Source organism: Lycium barbarum, chromosome 4 (assembly GCF_019175385.1).
Source record: "Lycium barbarum isolate Lr01 chromosome 4, ASM1917538v2, whole genome shotgun sequence".
In the NCBI taxonomy this organism is placed as follows: domain Eukaryota; kingdom Viridiplantae; phylum Streptophyta; class Magnoliopsida; order Solanales; family Solanaceae; genus Lycium; species Lycium barbarum.
Window position 1 is genome coordinate 89,877,880 of NC_083340.1, and position 20,544 is coordinate 89,898,423.

The window sequence follows — 20,544 nt, forward strand, 5'->3', positions numbered from 1 at the left end:
GTAGAATTAGATATGCTGGAATTTGATGTCATTATGGGTATGGACTGGTTAGCTTCCTGTTATGCTAATGTTGACTGCCAGAAAAGGATAGTTCGTTTCCAGTTTCCAGGGGAACCAGTCATAGAGTGGTCAGGGAGTACAGCATCGCCGAGGGGTAAGTTTATTTCATACCTCAAGGCTACGAAGATGATTCAGAAAGGTTATATCTATCATTTGGTCAGTGTGCACGTTACTAAGGCTGAGACACCTACGCTCCAGTCAGTCCCAGTTGTCAATGAATTTCCAGATGTATTCCCAGATGAACTTCCAGGTCTTCCCCCTGAACGGGAGATAGAATTTACTATAGATTTGTTGCCAGATACGCAGCCCATATCTATTCCTCCGTACAGAATGGCACCGGCAGAACTAAAAGAACTGAAGGAACAGCTGAAAGATCTATTGGATAAAGGCTTCATCAGACCCAGTACATCACCCTGGGGAGCGCCGGTATTATTTGTAAGAAAGAAAGACGGGTCAGTGCGGATGTGTATTGACTGCAGACAATTAAATAAGGTGACTATAGAGAATAAATATCCCCTCCCCCGGATTGACGATTTATTTGATCAGTTGCAGGGTGCCAAATATCTCTCGAAGATAGATTTGCGTTCAGACTACCATCAGGTACGGGTACAAGAGGCCGATATTCCGAAGACTGCTTTCAGGACCCGGTACGGGCATTATGAATTCAGAGTGATGTCTTTTGGGCTGACTAATGCTCCAGCGGTATTCATGGATTTGATGAATCGGATATTCTGGCCGTTTCTTGATATGTTCGTGATTGTATTTATTGATGATATTTTGGTTTATTCACGATCAGCAGAGGAGCATTCAGATCATTTGAGAACAGCACTTGGCACACTTCGGCAACAAAAATTATATGCTAAATTCTCTAAATGTGAATTTTGGTTGACATCCGTGGCATTCTTGGGACATATTGTTGGAGCAGACGGTATTCGGGTCGATACCCAGAAGATCGAGGCTGTACAGAATTAGCCTAGGCCTACTACACCGACAGAGGTACACAGTTTTCTTGGTTTGGCCGAGTATTATAGAAGATTTGTGGAAAATTTTGCTTCTATTGCAGCGCCATTAACCAAGCTAACTCAGAAGGCAGCAAAATTTCAGTGGACCGATGCCTGTGAGCGCAGTTTCCAGACGCTGAAGGAAAAATTAATTACAGCTCCAGTCTTAGGTCTTCCAGAGGGGTCAGACGGGTACGTCGTTTATTGTGATGCTTCTGGTATTGGGATAGGTTGTGTGTTAATGCAGCACGGTCGAGTCATAGCATATGCTTCCCGGCAGCTCAGACCGCATGAAAGAAATTATCCCACTCATGATCTGGAATTGGTCGCGGTAATTCATGCTTTGAAGATATGGCGACATTGTTTATATGGGGTCCACGTTGATATTTATTCGGACCATAAGAGCCTCCAGTATATTTTTAAACAGAAGGAGCTGAACTTGCGGCAGAGAAGATGGCTTGAATTATTGAAAGATTACGACGTCGATATTTTATATCATCCTGGGAAGGCCAATGTGGTAGCTGATGCACTGAGCCGCAAGTCCATGGGAATTTTGACTGATGTGCAGCCTGACAAGAAAGAATTAGTTCGTGAGATTCGTCAGTTAGCTAGCCTTGGAGTCCGTTTGGCAGATTCTGGAGATGCTGGGGTTTCCGTTCGAGAGGTTGCTGAGTCATCCATTATAGAAGAGGTAAAGCAGCGTCAGTTCGAAGATCCTGTTTTGGCACAGTATAGAAATGTGGCCCTCAATAAAGAAAAGACTCCATTCGAAATTGCGCCTGAAGGGGTATTATTATATGGAGGCAGGTTATGCGTACCTGATGTTGCAGGGTTGCGGCGGCAAATCATGGGTGAAGCACATAATGCTCGGTATTCTGTTCATCCTGGTTCCACTAAAATGTACCATGATCTTAAATGTTTATACTGGTGGGACGGTATGAAAAGAGGCATTGCAGAGTTCGTTGGCCAATGCCCAAATTATCAGCAAGTCAAGATCGAGCATCAAAAGCCCGGCGAATTACTACAGGAAATGGAAATTCCAGCTTGGAAATGGGAAATGATTAATATGGATTTCGTTGTAGGGTTGCCGCGCACTCCACGCAGGTATGATTCTATTTGGGTTATTGTGGATAGGTTGACGAAGTCAACCCATTTTCTTCCGGTCAGGGCTACTTATTCGGCTGAGGATTACGCCAGATTGTATATTAAAGAAATAGTAAGACTTCACGGAGTTCCTATATCTATCATAATCGACAGAGGTGCCCAATTTACGGCCAACTTTTGGAGGTCATTCCAGGAAGGATTGGGAACTCAGGTGAGTCTTAGCACAACATTTCATCCTCAGTCCGATGGACAGGCCGAGCGCACTATTCAGACGCTGGAAGACATGTTGCGGGCCTGTGTTATTGATTTCAGAGGTAGCTGGGATGATCATTTGCCACTTATTGAATTTGCTTATAATAATAGTTATCATTCCAGTATCCAGATGGCACCGTACGAAGCCCTATATGGTAGAAAATGCAGATCTCCGATTGGTTGGTTCGACGTAGGCGAAACTAAACTAATTAGGCCAGATGTGATTCAGCAAGTAGTTGATAAAGTGAAACTCATTCGGGAACGGTTATTGGCTGCCCAGAGTCGACAGAAGTCATATGCAGATAAACGACGTCGACCGTTAGAGTTCCAGATTGGCGACTGGGTATTTCTAAAGGTGTCACCTATGAAGGGCGTAATGAGATTCGGTAGAAAGGGTAAGCTTAGTCCGCGGTATATCGGGCCGTATCAGATTATTCGGAAGATAGGCGAGGTCTCCTATGAGTTAGACTTACCATCCGATCTGGAGGCAGTGCACCCAGTATTTCATGTATCCATGCTCCGTAACTGTGTTGGTGATCCTTACAGAATATTCCCAGTGGATGATATTCAGGTAACGGAGGACTTGTCTTACGAAGAGCAACCTGTAGCTATTCTGGATCGTCAGGTGAGGAGACTGCGGACCAAGGATATACCCTCTGTTAAGGTCTTATGGCGAAACAATAATAGAGAAGAAATGACCTGGGAAGCAGAGGACGAAATGAAGAAGAAGTATCCTCACTTGTTCACCACACCTACAGGTAATCTAAATTCTTAAATTTGTTACATTGATGGGTAAATAATTTATATTTGCTACTCATAAAAAGAAACTCCCCCGAAATGCTTGTGGGTCCCTATAAGGCTAATTTAACATTCGGGGACGAATGTTCTAAAGGGGGGGAGAATGTTATATCCCGTATTTTCGCATATTCGGAAAACCGAGCTCAGCTCATCACAGTGTCTTATCAAGTATCATCAGTACCTTAACAGTATATCATGAAGAATTAGAGTGCGTGCAATGCATGTATCAACATCAATAATCATGCTCAATATCACAAGTACCAACAATGGGTACGCCAATAATACATCCAAATCACAAGTACCAACTGTGGGTACACTAACAATATATCAGAGTCACAAGTACTAACGGTGGGTACGCCAAAAATATAATAATCAAGATGGAACAATAGATTCCAATATCTACTAACAACATGTGGCATCAAGCCAACACAATAGAACAATCAATCACAACATAACGGGGCGACTAGACCCAAACACACAACAGGCCCAACCTAAGACAATATCTATCCCAACTTCATACCTGAAGATTCACATGGTGTCTCTGACAATATCATCTAAATATATGCTTCGCTACACGAAGTCTCACCAAGGGTAAGCCATAATATAATTGGATGGTCGAATAGCAAACACCAACAACTCACTCCTTTGCATTGCCTTTCCGCTGAGGCTCAGAACGAAAGTAGTCTAGGCATAATTGAAATCTAGAACGATACAAATATTGCTACCATTCAATTTAGGTCAAGGCTAACCCTACAAAATTGGGGAAACGGGACCCGCAAGGTCAAAACGAGAAATTCGGAAGCAAAATATCAAATTAAGCACTAGGTGATCATAACCCAACAACTAATTATTAATTTAACTCATGAAATCCCCTAATTTCGAAATTGAAGCAAAACCCCAAAATTGGGTTATAAACCCTAACTCTTTGATTCATGAATTTAACTCTAATAATGGAAGATATATGATTAAATAACTTAGATTCATCAAAATCTGACATAAACCCCTTCAATTTCATAATTAATAAGCCTAGATAGAACATTCACCAAACCCACTTTCATCATCCATTACTAAGGAATTTCGAAGGAAGAAGGAATCTATGATGATTAGGAACAAGGAATTAGTAAAGGGATTAGCAAAACATACCACCAAGAGATTTCTCCAATAATCTCCTAAAACAGTCCCCAAGAGCTCACTTTTCGAAAAGATATTAAATGATAGACTAAGGGGTTCCTTAATGCACACTTAATGAAATAACATCCCCATTAACGCCACGGTGGTAACTGGCAGCAACAGCGCCCCACAGAATGTCCCAGTAGTCTGGGCCAAATCACTCTTGGCCACCCCAGCTGCCATCACACCGCAATAACGGTGCCGCTGGGATGGCACTAGTACTGCCAATGTGGGCACTAGGTACAACAATCCCACCAAATTTTCTTAGTGTCAAACAAAATCCCGAACCACTCCCGAGGCCATCTGCTCATAAACAACATACATAGACCCACACAAAATTATGCTACGAACGCGCTTGTGGCCTTGGAGTTACAGAGGTCTCGTTGATCGAGTCAACCCCCGATACCTCATTTCCAATTTCCCAACCCATGTCCCAAAATGCATCCGCATGCATTGGGAACCGAACCAGATATACACAAAAGTTCTAAATTACCATCCGGACATCTCGGAATCGATAAATTTCATAAAAAGGTCCGTTTCCCAAATGTCAACCTCGGGTCAACTCTTTCTCGCTTAAAGCTCATATTTCACAAAGAGTCACCCGAATCAAGTCTAGACACCTCAGGAAGTGTGACAACGGTCCTCTCGGGTCAAAAGTAAGCTAATAAATGCTTGGGAAGAGGCAAAATTGCCGATGTTATATCCCGTATTTTCGCATATTCGGAAATTTCGAAATAATTGTGACTTGTAGGTCATCAGGCAATATTTTGATTTTAGTTAGTATGTCTATGTTGTTCATGAAAAATATTGACTTGGAAATATCGAGGAAGGCCAAGGGCGAAAATTGGAATTTTGGAAATTCGTTTCGATGTGGTATAATTGGGTAAGCGAGAAAACTCTGTTTGCGGAAAGTAGAAGTTTGAAGGAAAAGGTAATAATTTTATTCTTTTATGTTATGGAATAAGTGTATATGTTATAGTGATTAGAGTTGCATGAAAATTATGGAATTGAGGTGCGTGGGGGCATGGTGTGTGTGTGTGTGAAGTGTGTGCATGGCCGTGAGCCATGGTGGTGAGGGGGAGAGATGAATTACATTTTATTTAGCTTGTTAGTTGTGTCGATGTGGTATTTATGGTGTGAATAAAGGTTTAACGATTTGAGTCGGCATTGAAATTGGTTGTGGGTTGTTATGGGAATTATGTGTTTTTAATATATTTTTTAGGTACTTATGGAAATTGAATTCTAAAGTGTGAATTATTGTTGCCATTAATGAATTTGGAAGAAGACAATGCAATTTGGTAGTTTCATTGTAATTGTAGAAGTTTCGGATGGAATATGGAGTTGGCGGGATTGCTTGAATTTAAGTTTGAATTCTTAAAAGCTTGTAACTCATATTTGGTAACTATGACCAATTGTAGATTTTGGTGGAAACGGGAGTTGAGCTCGGACGAGCGTAGGACACGAATAAGGTATGTAAAGCTATCCCTTTCCTTCTCTTGGCATGTCCTAGGTGTACTAGGTTTGGATTTGAGCCTCAGGGGTTATTCTGTTCATAGAAATCCGAGTTTACTTTTGGTACTATTTCATTCAGCAAAATTGAATTAGAGCCTTTTTCTTTGTTGGAAAGAAATGTTCAAACATCTATAATTATCACAAACGTAAGTGAATCCCCTTGAAACTTCCATGGATGACTCCATAGAGTCTAATGTTTGTATATTACGTACGCCACCTCGACTTGACCCGAGGTGGGCCCACTAGCCCCGAGACCTCCTTCGTTTGTCCTATTCGACTTACCTTTGTATAATGTCAAAAAGGAACTTTTGCTTATGATTTTAGCTATCAAAGAATGATGTTTTAGTGGCTCCATTATACTCTAATATATACTCTTAATTACAAATCCGATTTCAGAAATACTTTCGTGAGACAGACCTCGTATTGTTCGGTTATTCAAACTAGTTTATTTAATTTGTTGTCATATGATCATACCAAGTCTTTACCATTGTTTTTATATGTTAATTGCATTAGTTTCTCACTACTCCGCTCGTGCATGTTATTATGATATCGTTCGCCGGATCCCGGGCCGGTTTTGTGATCATGCGTGTCACGACCCAACCCCGTAGGCCGTGGCTAGTACCCGATCTGGGCACCCAAACACATCTATCCAATGGTATCTCAAATGTTATCAAACGCATTCAAGTATAAAGCAGAAGCCGTCAAGGCTATATTTCAAATTTAGATAATTTCCAGAAAAAATTTGGCAGAGTTGCCTTTGTTTTACAGACTATCCAAAATAACCCTGCGCACAGAAAATACCAACAAAGGCCACACCGGCCAACAAAGCAACATATAAACATATGCGGACCGGCCGCCGCGGCGAATGGGATCGCCCCAAACACAACATATACACACATCCGTACAGAAAGACCCTAACCCACAAACATGTCCACAGACCTCTAAACAGACCGACAGAGTCATATGACGGGACAGGGCCCTGCCGTACCCAGAATTGCCATACATACAGAATATACAGAAGACAGAAGATATATACCAAAAGTACACTCTCCGGACCAAAGGAGCTCTTCAAAATAGCAGAATCTGAGCCCTAGACTGGCGGCGTATCTTCAGGTGCGTCTGTACCTGCGGGCATGTAACGCAGCCCCCGAAGAACCGGGGGTCAGTACGAAAAATGTACCGTGTATGTAAAGCAGAAACATAACGAACATAATCATAGTCTGAACCGGAAGCACAGAAATATAGCGGACAGAACCATAAATCAAACGGACGGACAGGATCATGGTCCAGACGGACGGGCAGAATCACAATCCATAGGGACAGACGGAATCATAACAGGGCACACGAACGTGGTCGCCACTCCTGCCTTTGGCACCACAACATATCATGTTTCAGAAGATTTCATATCTTCGAACATCTCCGTCACATAACACATCATATCATAACCACGGTAACCCCGGGGAAAGATCACACGCCGGGCAACCGGACACATCATACTTCGTAACATATTCACGGTAACCCGGGACGGACATATACCACAGTACCCCGGAACCGAACACATCATACTTTGGAATTCATACATGGGACCGGGCCCCCCGACAAGGGACTCCGCGGCCCATCCGCACGATATAAACCGGCCCGGGATCCGGTGAAAGGGATCATAGCACATGCACGAACTGATTAATGAGAAACCACATACATACAGATCATTATACAGACCCAATCAAATTGAGGTAGGCCATATGGAGAGTCAAATCAGAGTATTCGGATAGTGTTCATAATACGCGCCTATATCCTACTTGGGAAGGCACGACAGATTATCACCGAAATCAGATTTCCAGATATCAGAACCATTTCGTAGGATTTATATAAAATAGTCATATCATGATCAGAATAATAGTCCAGATGTTACTTTTGAAAAACGGACAGGAATAAGGCAATTTAGGTCATACAAGAGGTATCGGGGCTTCGTGGGCCCACTCGGAGCAACCCGAGGCGACATACGTAAGTTACTGATAATAGACCTTATGAGGTCATCCATAGTCATTTGGAAAAATTCCGACTTCGGTTAGGAAAGTTTCGTACAAAAGTTCACTTTAAAGGCATTTTATAAGGAAATGGTTTCAATCGTACCGAAGGAATTGGAGCGGACTTCCATCTCGAATTCTGAGGAACGGAGTCGTATTCAAGGCTCGCGGCCGAGCCTATTACATTCAGAACATGCCTAAGAATAAAGGGGTAGGCTTTACATACCTCGATTGCGCCTTACGCTCGCTTGGCTTCGATTCCAATCTCGTCCAGAATCTACAAATGGTCATGTTTACCAATTGTCAAATTCAAGACTTAAGACTCCAAATTCATTACATATTTGCCTACCGAAATTTCGGCAGCATTTCCTTTATACATATAACATCCCCAAAAGTTAAACACAGCAAAACAATCAACGCAACCCAACAACAATATCCATAATGACCACAAATATTTCAAAACACATAATATGGCACAATTTGCCATCTTTCCGTTATAACGTAACATCTTTCATTCCGACCTTACACTTCCAAACCAAACTTATTATTTTCATATTCATCACTCATCAAGATCACTACAACATGATTCAAAGGCATATCCTATCGTTTTCACCAAATATACATAAAGTATGCACAATATACAAGTTTCCTACCAAAAGCATAATTCACCCACAACTTCCAATCTTTTAGCAAACATGTTCATGATATATTTCTACCTTTCAACTTCATCAATGACAACCATAATTTGCCTCTTAATATTTCCATTTCCATTTTTACATAAGTGACAATAAATTTGCATAATTTCCTACAACAACTTAACAACCATTCTTCCATGATAACAAAAACCGTTATTCTTTCATTCACTTCACAATAACACACTTAATATACTAACAAGATTTAATTCACCTTCCATCATCCACATCACACCACACGGCCACATGCTATATTTTCCAACTTCCCCTAATTCATTCAACTTTCACTTCCAATATAAATTCCATCATAATCACAACTAGGATACAATACAAAATTCAACACATCTCAACCACACAATTATGCACACACACGGCCATACATATGCATACATACCAATACCATACAAACTTCCATATTTCCATAGTTTCTACCCATTCCTACATTCCACAACATAAACAAAGCTTCATAACATGAAAAGAACATAAGATTCTTACCTTTTTACCAACAAATTCTCCTTGCTACCAAAGATAGTTTCTTGCCAAAATAATTGTACCAAGTTGTAGAGAATCTTGCACTTAGTAGTAATCCCACAAGAAATGGATTTTTGAACCAAGAATTTAGCTCCAAGAATTTTTCTTTTCTTTTTCTCTTTCTCTTCCTCTTTGGCCGATTGCCCCTCTCTTTTTTTTGTTCTTGTTTTTGCTTGAATTTTCTTGAATTTTCTTGAAGTCTTATCTCTTAATATAATTAGTCACATGACTAATTGGTGGGCTTGGGCCAAAGGCCTCTTGGCCGGCCACCCTATCTCAAATTGGGCCTCATTTTCTTATTATTTTGTGAGCCCAAATTGTAGGCTAAATATTATGATTCATGGAACAAGTTTCCAAAATTCCAATTTTGCCCTTAGCCTCCTTTCGTAATTACACACCAATGTTATCCTAGCCGTCACATTCATACCAAGTAAGGTCCAAATATGGCCTTATTCCTTACAAGTCAAGTTATCTCGAATTTTTTCGAATATGCAAAAATGCCGGATGTAACAGTGCGTATTATGACATATTCGGCAGTATGATGTGTTACGGTTCTCGAGACCTCGCCATAGGGCCGGGTACCATTTATGGAGTTATGCTGTGATATGGCTTATGATATGTTTTGATGATATGATATATTGTCATGATATGTTATGTTCGGAGTTGTACGGAGATTTGAAACCTTCTGGAGTATGCTGTGTTGTGGCACCAGCGTCGGAGTGGTGACCACGTTCCTGAGCCTTACGCATGATTTTTATTTGCATTATATATACATATATTTTCAGCACGGACTTTGATGTACTGGTTCGGTATTTACTTCCTGTACCCTTTTATGTCAGTTATGGTTTGGATTTCTGTATTCTATGCTTTACATACTCAGTACATCTTTCGTACTGACCCACATTCTTCGGGGGCTGCGTTTCATGCCCGCAGGTACAGAGACTCGTGATCGGCCAGAGTAGGCCACACCTTCTGCTAGTACAGAGTGCTCCTTTTGATCCGGAGCCCATATTTTGGTATATATCTTTGTCATGTACATGTTTCTGTAAATTTGACTATTTGGGGTACGGCGGGGCCCTGTCCCATCGTATGTTTCCGTTTTGGTTTGTAGAGGCCTGTAGTCATATATGTGGGTAATGGGTCGTGTGTATGTTCGTTCTGTTTATGATTTGTGTCTTAATGCGGTCCTGTCTGTTCTAGCGGCCATGGCGGCCCACATGTTTATATATGTGCATATATATTCGGCGATGTGTATTCCGCCGCCCCTTCTTCTGACTTTGATATGATATTTTTGGCATGCGCGACCGCTGAAGATAATATTTGTCTTTAAATCTGTTTAAAATGATTAACATGAAATCTGAGTTAAATTAGAATATGATGAGTTAGCATGTAAGTTTGTTTGGGGTGTCCAAATAGGGCACTAGTCGCGGCCCATGGAGCTGGGTCGTGACAGCCGAAAAGACTATAACGACAAAATAGATCGTTACATCAGATACCAATTGATTTGTCACTGGTCCTCGAGCGAAGAAGAGTAAAGAAGCGAGGAAATACCTGAATCAGTAAACATCCGGGGATATCGACTATGCATGTAGGACTCGATCTCCCAAGTAGCCTCCTCAACAGGGTGGTGCTTCCATTACACATTCATAGAAGCAATCTCTGTTATACCCCTTATATTTACACGTCGAATTATTCGCAAGCAAATCGACCCAGATTAAAAGCAGAATCATTTCCGGACACGAAATAGAAATCTTTAATTTTCATTTTTTATTAGAACATAAATTGCTTATAAATTTTATTTAGTGTAAAAATATTATTGGGGATTAGGAACTAATTAATTATGATTAATTTATTAAGTAGGAATTAGTGATTAATTAAGTTAATTATTGAAAGTGGGCCCCACCCGAATAAAAAAAATATAATTAAAGGGCTGCCACGTGGCACCAAGTGGGCTGCCACGTGGAACCAATTGAACATGAATTAGTGGAAGCAACGTGTCCACAAGGGAGGCAATTCATAAGAATGAAAAGGATGACCAAAATGTAAATCATTTCATCTTCACTTTCAATATTAATAGAAAGGAAAGAAAATATGAAGCTTATGGCCATGGCTGCTACGACCATGGCAGATCATATAAAAAAATGTGTTTTCTTACTTTGAATCAATTCCAAGGTGATTTACAAGTTCAAGGAGGTGATAGCAACGTTGGATATTGAATCGGGGAAGAAGAAATTGCGAAATTGGAGCAATTAAGAGTAGAAATTCCCCCGAGAAAATTAAGGTAAGATTTTTTTGTTTATGGTGTAATTATGTTAATAGTATTGTAATGGAGTTATTAAAATTGGATTGGACGAAATTGGAATTAAGAAAATGCATGAAATCGTTGTTATGCGAAATTGTGGGTTGAAATGTATTAAGAAAAGTTGTTGGGTTGTTAGAATTGTTATGGGCTGAATTGGGAGAATTTATTATATATATTGTTGTTATTGGTATTTCTGTGTTGACAGGAGGACAATTAGAAATTCGGGATAGGCGAACATATAGGGGAAGTGCTGCCCGATTTTCGTTAAGTCTTTAGATAATAAAAAACCCTAAACAAGAATATACATATATATAAGTTGAAATATAGGTTCTATAAGAAACGGGCTATAATTTGTGAACTAGAAACTATAGTTACTAACGATAACGTTACTTTTATGTAAATAGGCTAAAAGAGCGACGAGACGAAAAGGATTCACGAATAGTCGCTAACAGGTATGTAAGGCTAACCCTTCTTTCTTTTGGCATGTCTTAGATGTAAGTGATGAATGATATGAACTTTGGGGTAACTGTATTCATAAGTTCCGAATGTGATTCATGATTCTCGTGCTATTCATTCTATATGTACTCCATATGATTCCATTCTTAGACGAGTAAGGTCTAAATGTTCCTTGTGATGGTTTATTGATATTGTACTCCTATTCTGTTCCGAAGGGAACACCCATAAGGTGCCAGTTGAGTTGTGTATATGGTTTTACTAATGATTTCGAGGAAATTAGTTTTATACTAAAGGAAACATAAAGTTAGACTTTCAAAACCACTCCGAAGGGGGTGCGAGATTTTACTATTTAGATTTTCAAAACCACTCCGAAGGGGGTGCGAGGTTTTACTATTTCATTTCATTTACGACTTATGTTTACATTCCATAGCATCATCTCTTTGTGTTGATATTTGTGGATTAAGTTTGTGTTGACATGATTGTGATATTAAGGCGGAAGCGGCTGCCCGAAGGGGCCATCATTATTAAGGCGGAAGCGGCTGCCCGAAGGGGCCATCATTATTAAGCCGGAAGCGGATGCCTGAAAGGGCCACAATTATTAAGCCGGAAGCGGGGTCCCGAAGGGGCCGTCATTATTAAGCCGGAAGCGGCTGCCCGAAGGGTCCACCATTATTAAGCCGGAAGCGGCTGCCCGAAGGGGCCATCATTATTAGACCAGAAGCGACCGTCCGAAGGGACTATTATGATACTAGCCGGAAGCAGCTGTCCGAAGGGACCATTTTGTTAACATGTCGGAAGCGGCATATGTGTTAGATTTCATTATTTACTTAAAGAATGTTTGTTGGATTGCATTATTTACTTAAAGATTGTTTTGAGACTTCGTGTATACATTTATGATTCTTCTAGCGAAGGCTGCAGGTATCGAGTTAGATTGTGATTTCTTCTCTCCTAAATCAAGTTATGGTTTTGATTTGTTACCACCTTACATACTCAGTACATTGTCCGTACTGACGTCCTTTTGCCTGGGGACGCTGCGTTCATGCCGGTAGCCCCAGATTGTTTGGCAGGTTAAGTATACAGCTAGGATGCTCTGACGTCTGTTGGGATTGGCAAGTTCCACCACATTCTGGAGTTGTGCTGAGTCATGTATAGATATGTATGATTATGGGTATGTCAGGGCCCTGTCCAGACTCATAGTGTCCAGTTCACTTCTTAGAGACTTCTGCAGACAATATCCTGTGGTATGTTTGTCGAGATGTCGCCAAAGTGATATCAGTTGAGTCACTTATGGATTTTAAAAGAGTATGTATTTCAGATGATTTAGATTGGTCTAAAGTACTTATTGATTGAAAGTTTTCATAATCGTTATAGAGATAATGATTTCTATTTGGAAAAATTTTTATGTTCTTAAAAGTTTTTGAAATGACAGGCTTTAATAGAGCGAATGTCTAAGGGTTCGCTCGACTCTGATGAGAGTCGGGTGCCCGTCATGCCCTACCATTGCTAGGGTATGACAATCTCTTTCGACCTCAACTTCAAACCTACCAATCCAAGATCACAATAGGCTCCTCGTCATAAGTCAAATTCTCATCAAGTAATATAGAATCCCATCGAATAATGTAGGTGTCGTTGGCATGGTACTTCTTCAGCATCGAAACATGAAAGACCGTATGAACTCCCGCCAAGCCTTGCGGAAATGCCAACTCATAAACTACATCACCCATACGGTTAACAATCTCAATTGGACCAATATAACTGGGGCTCAACTTGCCCCTCTTACCAAACCTCATAACACCCTTCATGGTAAAACCTTCAGTAGAACCTGGTCACCAATAGCAAACTCCAAATCTCGGACCTTCCTGTCCGCATACATCTTTTGTCTACTCTGAGCTGCCAAAAGCTTGGCCTGAATAACTCTCACTCTATCAAGATACTCTCTCAATAGATCCGTACTCCTTGGTCGAGCCTCGATTCCATCAAACTAACTAACCGGAGATCTACATCTCCTACCATATAAAGCCTCAAAGGCGCCATGCCAATACTCGAATGATAACTGTTATTGTACGGGAATTATACCAACAGTAAGTGCTGATCCCAATTACCACCAAAATCAATAACACACACTTTCAACATATCCTCAAGAACCTGAATAGTCCGCTCGGACTGGCCATCGGTTTGGGATGAAAAGTTGTACTAATATCCAATCGGGTACCCAACTACTCATGAAAAGCCCTCCAGAAACGGGAAGTGAAAATAGTACCTTGATCAGATACAACAGAAATAGGAACCCTACGCAATCTTATAATATCCCGAATGTACAACTTGGCTAACTTCTCTGTGGTATAGGAAACCTGAACTGGAACAAAGTGAACAGACTTAGTCAACCGATCAACTATCACCCAAATATAGTCAAACTTGCCCGGGGTCTTCGAAAGACCTATAACGAAATCCATGGTAATCCTCTCCCAGTAGCACTCGGGAACGGGCATCCTCTAAAGTACCCTACTGGGTCGCTGGTGCTTATACTTCACCTGCTGACAATTTACACACTTAGCCACAAAATCAACTATATCTCTCTTCATCCGACACCACCAATAGTGCTGTCTCAAATCACAGTACATCTTAGTCGCCCCCGGATGAATGGAATAGCGAGAGCTATGCGCCTCAGACAAGATCAACTAAATCAAATAACCAACATGAGAAATGCACACACATCCTCTAATCCTTAAAATACCCTCAGAATCAAGCACGACCTTCTTGGCCTCTCTCCTCAAAACACTATCTCGAATCGTTCTCAACTGAGCATCCTCAAACTGGTGAGTCCTCATCCGATCCAATAAAGACGACTTCGCCTCTACACAAGCTAAAATCCTGCCTGTGGCTAAAATATAGAGGCAAACGAAACAGTTGGCCAAAGGCTGAACCTCCATGGCCAACGAACTCTCAAAAACAATCCTTCAGCAGCTCCATATGTCGGTGCTACCTGGAATTAAAATCTCTCTGGGTAAACACAAGCTGAACGCTACGGTGATTGGTGAAAACCTCATAATGAACATCATACAAATAATGCGTCTAAATTTTCAAAGCGAAGACCATGGCCAACAACTCAAAATCATGGATAGGGCAATTATTCTCAGGAATCTTCAACTGACGAGAAGCATAACCTATCACTCTACTCTCCTGCATCAGCACTGCACCCCAGCCGATACAAGAGGCATCACAATAGACCGAGAAGTCCTTACCATTCACGGGTAATGCTAAGATCGGGGTTGTAGACAAAAAAAGCTTGAGCTTTTGAAAGCTCTCCTCACAATCATCGGACCACTGAAAGGGAACATCCTTCTGAGTCAATCTGGTCAGAGATGAAGCAATAGTAGCAAAACCTTCAACAAAGCAATGGTAATAGCTGGCCAAACCCACAAAACTACAAATCTTAGTAACAGTAGTGGGCCTCGCCCAACCCCTCACAGCCTCAATCTTTTGTGGGACAACCAAAATCCCATCCTTAGACACAACATGGCCCAAGAATGCCAAAGACTCCAACCAGAACTCACATATACAAAACTTAGCAAACATGCTATGCTTCTTCAATAACCCAAGAACAGAACGAAGATCGCTCTTATGCTTCTCTCTACTCTTGGAATATACCAAGATATCATCAATGAACTGTTACACCTCGGAGTTTTTTTCATTCATGCATAGTGAATAGACTGAGGAAGGGTATGACGTATGCGATGTTTTGATGAGTAAGAAATAACATTTGATGATTCTAAATGAGATTTCAAAGACATTCCAAGTAAGAGAAGAAAGTTGCCAAGAGGAGGCAAGACATACGAGATGTATCGGAAAGGATTTACGAATAACAAATTAACGATGAATTAATCATGATTTGGAGAAGAGTTATAATGACCCCTAGATTTTTAATGAAGTGATAAACAAGTTTCAAGAAGGATCCATAAGGATCGGAGATCAAGCGAGTTGACGAAAATGATTTTCGGAAAAACTGTTAATTGTACGGTCCATTATACGGACCGTACAAAAGATACAGACTGTAGATCTGGCCGTATAACTTGTCCAGAGAAGAGACTCCACTGGAAACATTATACGGTCACACATACGGACCGTATAAATTGTAAGGACCGTATGTGTGTCCATATAAATGGGTCGGGACTGATTTTGTGTATTAAAAAGGGGATCCAAGTTCATTTCATTTCATTTTCCCTTCACACCCCTTCTCTCTAAAACATCTCTCTAAACTTCTCCAACAAGAATTCAAGGGGTATTTGTGATCAATTACATCAAACAAGGTGAATCAAATGTAAGAAAATCCTTAAAGTTCATCCAAGACAAGGAATCCAAGTGAAGATGAAACTAGGGTTTTGCTCAAGTGAAGTGTTTGCACTCAAGGTTCGTTCCCACACCATCTAAGGTAAGTTTTATGGTATTTACATGTTGTTTAAGGTATTTGAAAGTTGAAACACATGGATTGTAGAGGGACATAGGAAATGGGTCATAAACATGAGAATAATGATATTTTGAGTAGTAGTTTGGAATGAATTATGAATTTTGATATGTTGTTATTATAAGTATGTTATAAATGATATTTAGGACATGGGATAGGTATTATATGCAAGAAAACGCACTAGTATACTATGACCATAATTATGGATGAATTGAAGTGAAATTGTGAAATGAGGGTAATTTAGATGAATGACGATTGATGGTTAAGATATTATGAACGTTATTATAAATGTTTGGGAGTTGATATACAATATGGGAAAGGTTGTATAAGCAAAGGAAATGTTGCCCAATTTTCTCTAGCTCTAGTAGGCACATTCATATAATCGATTAGCTAATGTGAATGTGAATTCTCTTGAAGGTAGAAACGTGAGCATTGAAAGAGAACAACCAAGCGATGGAAATTGTTAAACGAAAGAGGTATGTAAGGCTAGTCCTTTCTTTCTAAGGCATGAATCATATGACATGAATCCTCCTATCTTTCCATGATTTTTCTACATAACGGGAATGACGAGCCTACGAGTATAAAGAGCTTCATATGAGATAAAGAAAAGAGATACGTTATGAACATGACAATACCGATGATGAATCGAAGTCTAGAAGTCATAAAGCTCATGATATGATATTCCTACGAAGCTAATGATCCCTATATGATTCCTATAATATTATTTCCTTACCTCTCCATGACTTTCTTACCTTCCGGAAAACTAAGAGCCTACGTTCATGAATAGCCATATGGGATAGGATAAGAGATATGTCATGAATGTGAAAATGATGATAATGAGTCTTAAGTATAAAGATTCTAAGGCCTATAATATTATGTCTCTACAAGGCTAATGATCCATAATATGATCCATTTATGTGGTTTATTGAATACACTCACTTTATATGCTAATTCCCTCAAGGTGAAAAAAAATGCTTATGAATACTTCATAAAGGAATTGGGGGTTCTCGTCCTTATGTCACCTCGACATTATTATAGATTGTCTATAAGCTCTAATCCATGTCCTATGACAAATGTATCGAAAAGTTACGAGCCTATGTTCATAAGGGGTTCCATATGAGATTAAGATAGGAGATATGCCATAGATACGATGATAGTAATGATGAGCCTAAGTTAGAGATGATAAAGTCTATTATGCGATATTATTAAGAAGTTCATGCTACGAATACGATGCGATTTTCATAGATTGTCTTTAAATCCAAATGTATGCTCTATGAAAAGTTATGATAAGTGTATGAGATATATGTGATGATGATAATGACGATGTTGATAGTGCTGATGATAATGATGACGCAAAAGATATTTACGGGCTTTTATGTACATATGTGCCTATGTATGGCTATTATGAAACCTCGAGCTTATAAGGCTGTGGAGAATACGTATATAATTATGTAACGCGCGCGCACCACTGTAGTTGGGTAGATGTAACCCTGAAGCCTTGGTAGGGCCAGATATGTATAACCCTGAAGCTTTGGTTGGCCAGGTATGTGTAACCCTGAAGCCTTGGTTGGCCAGGAATGTGTAACCTTGAAGCCTTGGTTGGCCAGGTATGTGTAACCCTAAAGCCTTGGTTGGCCAGGTATGTATATGATGTGAATATGTATATGACGTGAATATGTATATGATACGGATACGTATATGATATGAATGTGTACAGGATATAGGCATGAATATGTTACATGTAGGAAAAGCCCGGAGGATATGTATGTGATATTGTCAAGCCACTACGTGGCCGTATACAGATAACGTTAAATATGTACGAGCAACGATGATACATGTACCGTGATAATATATGATATAGGCACGAAAGGTATCCTCCCTTAAAAGTTGCACAGGTTATGTCTTATGATTCTCTATTATGTTTATTTCATTCATGCCTTACATACTCAGTACAATATTCGTGCTGACGTCCGTTTTCTTTGGACGCTGTGTTCATGCCCACAGGTAAGCAGGGAGGAGACCCAGGTTTGTAGAAGCCGATAAGCAGAGTGTTGAAAGCACTCCATTATTTCGGAGGTGCCATTGAGTTACTATTGTATGTACATGTATGTTTTGGGCACGACGGGGTCCTGTCCCGTCCATATGTCTAGTACTCTAGTAGAGGCTCATAGATACGTATGTGTGGGTAATATGGTCTCATGATTTTTAAAAGTGTATATATGCATATAGGCATGTTTGTATTATTTTGATAGCCGAAAGGCTTATGCATATAAAAGTAATTATGTTTCCAACTGAGAAATGATTTTCTTATGATATGAGTATGATAAGTAAGGGAATGAGTGGTGCTCGGTGGTTAGCCCCGGGTACCCGTCACGGCCCCTAGTCGGGTCGTGACAAAAGTGGTATCAGAGCAGTTCAGTCCTAGGAAGTGTCTACGAGCCGTGTCTAGTAGATTCTTGTTTATGGTGTGTTGCGCGCCACATCTATAAATAGGAGGCTACAGGGCATTTAGGAGGGTTACTCTTCTTTCATCTCTAAGATCATGCGATAGAGCTAAGCCATAGGAAATGAGATTCCTTATACTAACCCCTGATTGCAGCAAAAGAATGGTAATGATAGAAGAAAGTGATAGATGACATTGAAAGCTACGGAAGTAAGCCCCTTCGTTGAGGCTATGTTATCGAAATATGTAATTATATGATGATAAATCGATTGTTGCAAAAGTAATTCAGTGCTCATATGACAGAGAAATTGATTAAATGTGTCTCTTGATGACATGTTCAGCTATAAGTTGAGAACTAAGTAAATTGAATGAATCAGAACAAAGGTAAGCAACGGTACGAAAGATGGGTGTCGAATAAAGTAAGAATATTAAGATATGATCGAAATGTAAAGCTGAAGAATGAAAGAGAAAGTAAATAGGAAGAGGTAACAGGGCAAATCGCTAAAGGATCAGGCACATCTTGAAGCGTGCTCTATGAGGTAAGTTTTGACATCTTTGTGCTTTTACTTGAAGGTGGGAGCCCTGTGTGGCTAAGATATGTCGTGTATATATATATATATATATATATATATATATATATATATATATATATATTGGCCCTGTGAGGCATTGTTGGTATTTGCTGCTTACAGGTTTTGAGATAGTAAGAAATATAGAGGAAACTTTGCCATAATTTTCCTAGAATCTAAAGGAGATAAGATATAAGCTTGCAATATGCCCTACTGGGAAAATATGTTGTGCAAAAAGTAAGGGCAGGAAAAGATTAAGTTAGGAGTATCATTGACGATTTTAAGAGATGAGCTAAATGTTGTTGAATTGATATTAATGGCAGTTATAAGAGCGACATTGATACGGTAAAGAGAAATGCTAGAGTAAATTTAGGAGATTGGTATCACTAAAGCATGACATAGAAGAGAAAGGGTAACTCCAATAGATTGTGATACTGAAGTATTGATTGAAGGAATAAGCACGAGAAGGATACGATAAGTTTATTAGCAAAATAAAGCAGCAGCGTCACGGAGACGGAGGTACGAATATAAAGGGTTATAATGAATGTGAATACATTGGTGAGATGACTTATGTGGTAAGTGAAATAGGAATAATCAGAAAGAGTAACAAGTTGAGTATGCTTACTTCATAAGGTTTATTCTATGTCATAAGCGGAATTGTGAATGAGATCAAGAAGTGTCACCCTATAGAATTGGTTATGATCAAGGTATAATGAGAACGTAACAAGAATTGCAATACAAATTGTAGCGAGGAAACGCCCAAAGATGTGACATGTTTTATATGAATAGAGAGTGTATGCAAGTGTGAAACCAACAAGCGAACCATGGGGCAGTAGATGAGAAAGCTTATAAGACCTTGTTAAGGGGAAGTCCAGCATATAGTCAACTCAATGACAGAAATCATAGCAAGCAATGACCAAGGAGGGAAGTCAACTTGAAAGGAAACTAGGGAAATGTGATATGGTAAAGTAGTAGTAGTTTGTGATTTGTATAATCAAGGGTATAACTGATATCTTTCGCTGGATGTAAAAGACCAAGAATACAGAAAGATGAATAACAAAATAGGACGATTGTTAGAAAAGGATCAACACAATAAGGATGAGAGAGAATGATCAGAATGAACAAGATAAGTTTTGATGCGAAGAATGGATTGTACAGAGGTAGT

General features: G+C 39.9%; 1 long non-coding RNA gene across 1 annotated transcript; it reads right to left on the reverse strand.

Moving 5' to 3' along the window:
• Positions 1–6,958: 6,958 nt before the first annotated feature.
• On the reverse strand, positions 6,959–9,198 carry LOC132638472 (uncharacterized). The gene is made up of 3 exons (XR_009581751.1): positions 9,112–9,198; positions 8,151–8,201; positions 6,959–7,022 (listed from the first exon to the last, which is right to left on the reverse strand). It is a non-coding gene; the product is annotated as an uncharacterized LOC132638472 (long non-coding RNA).
• Positions 9,199–20,544: the final 11,346 nt, after the last annotated feature.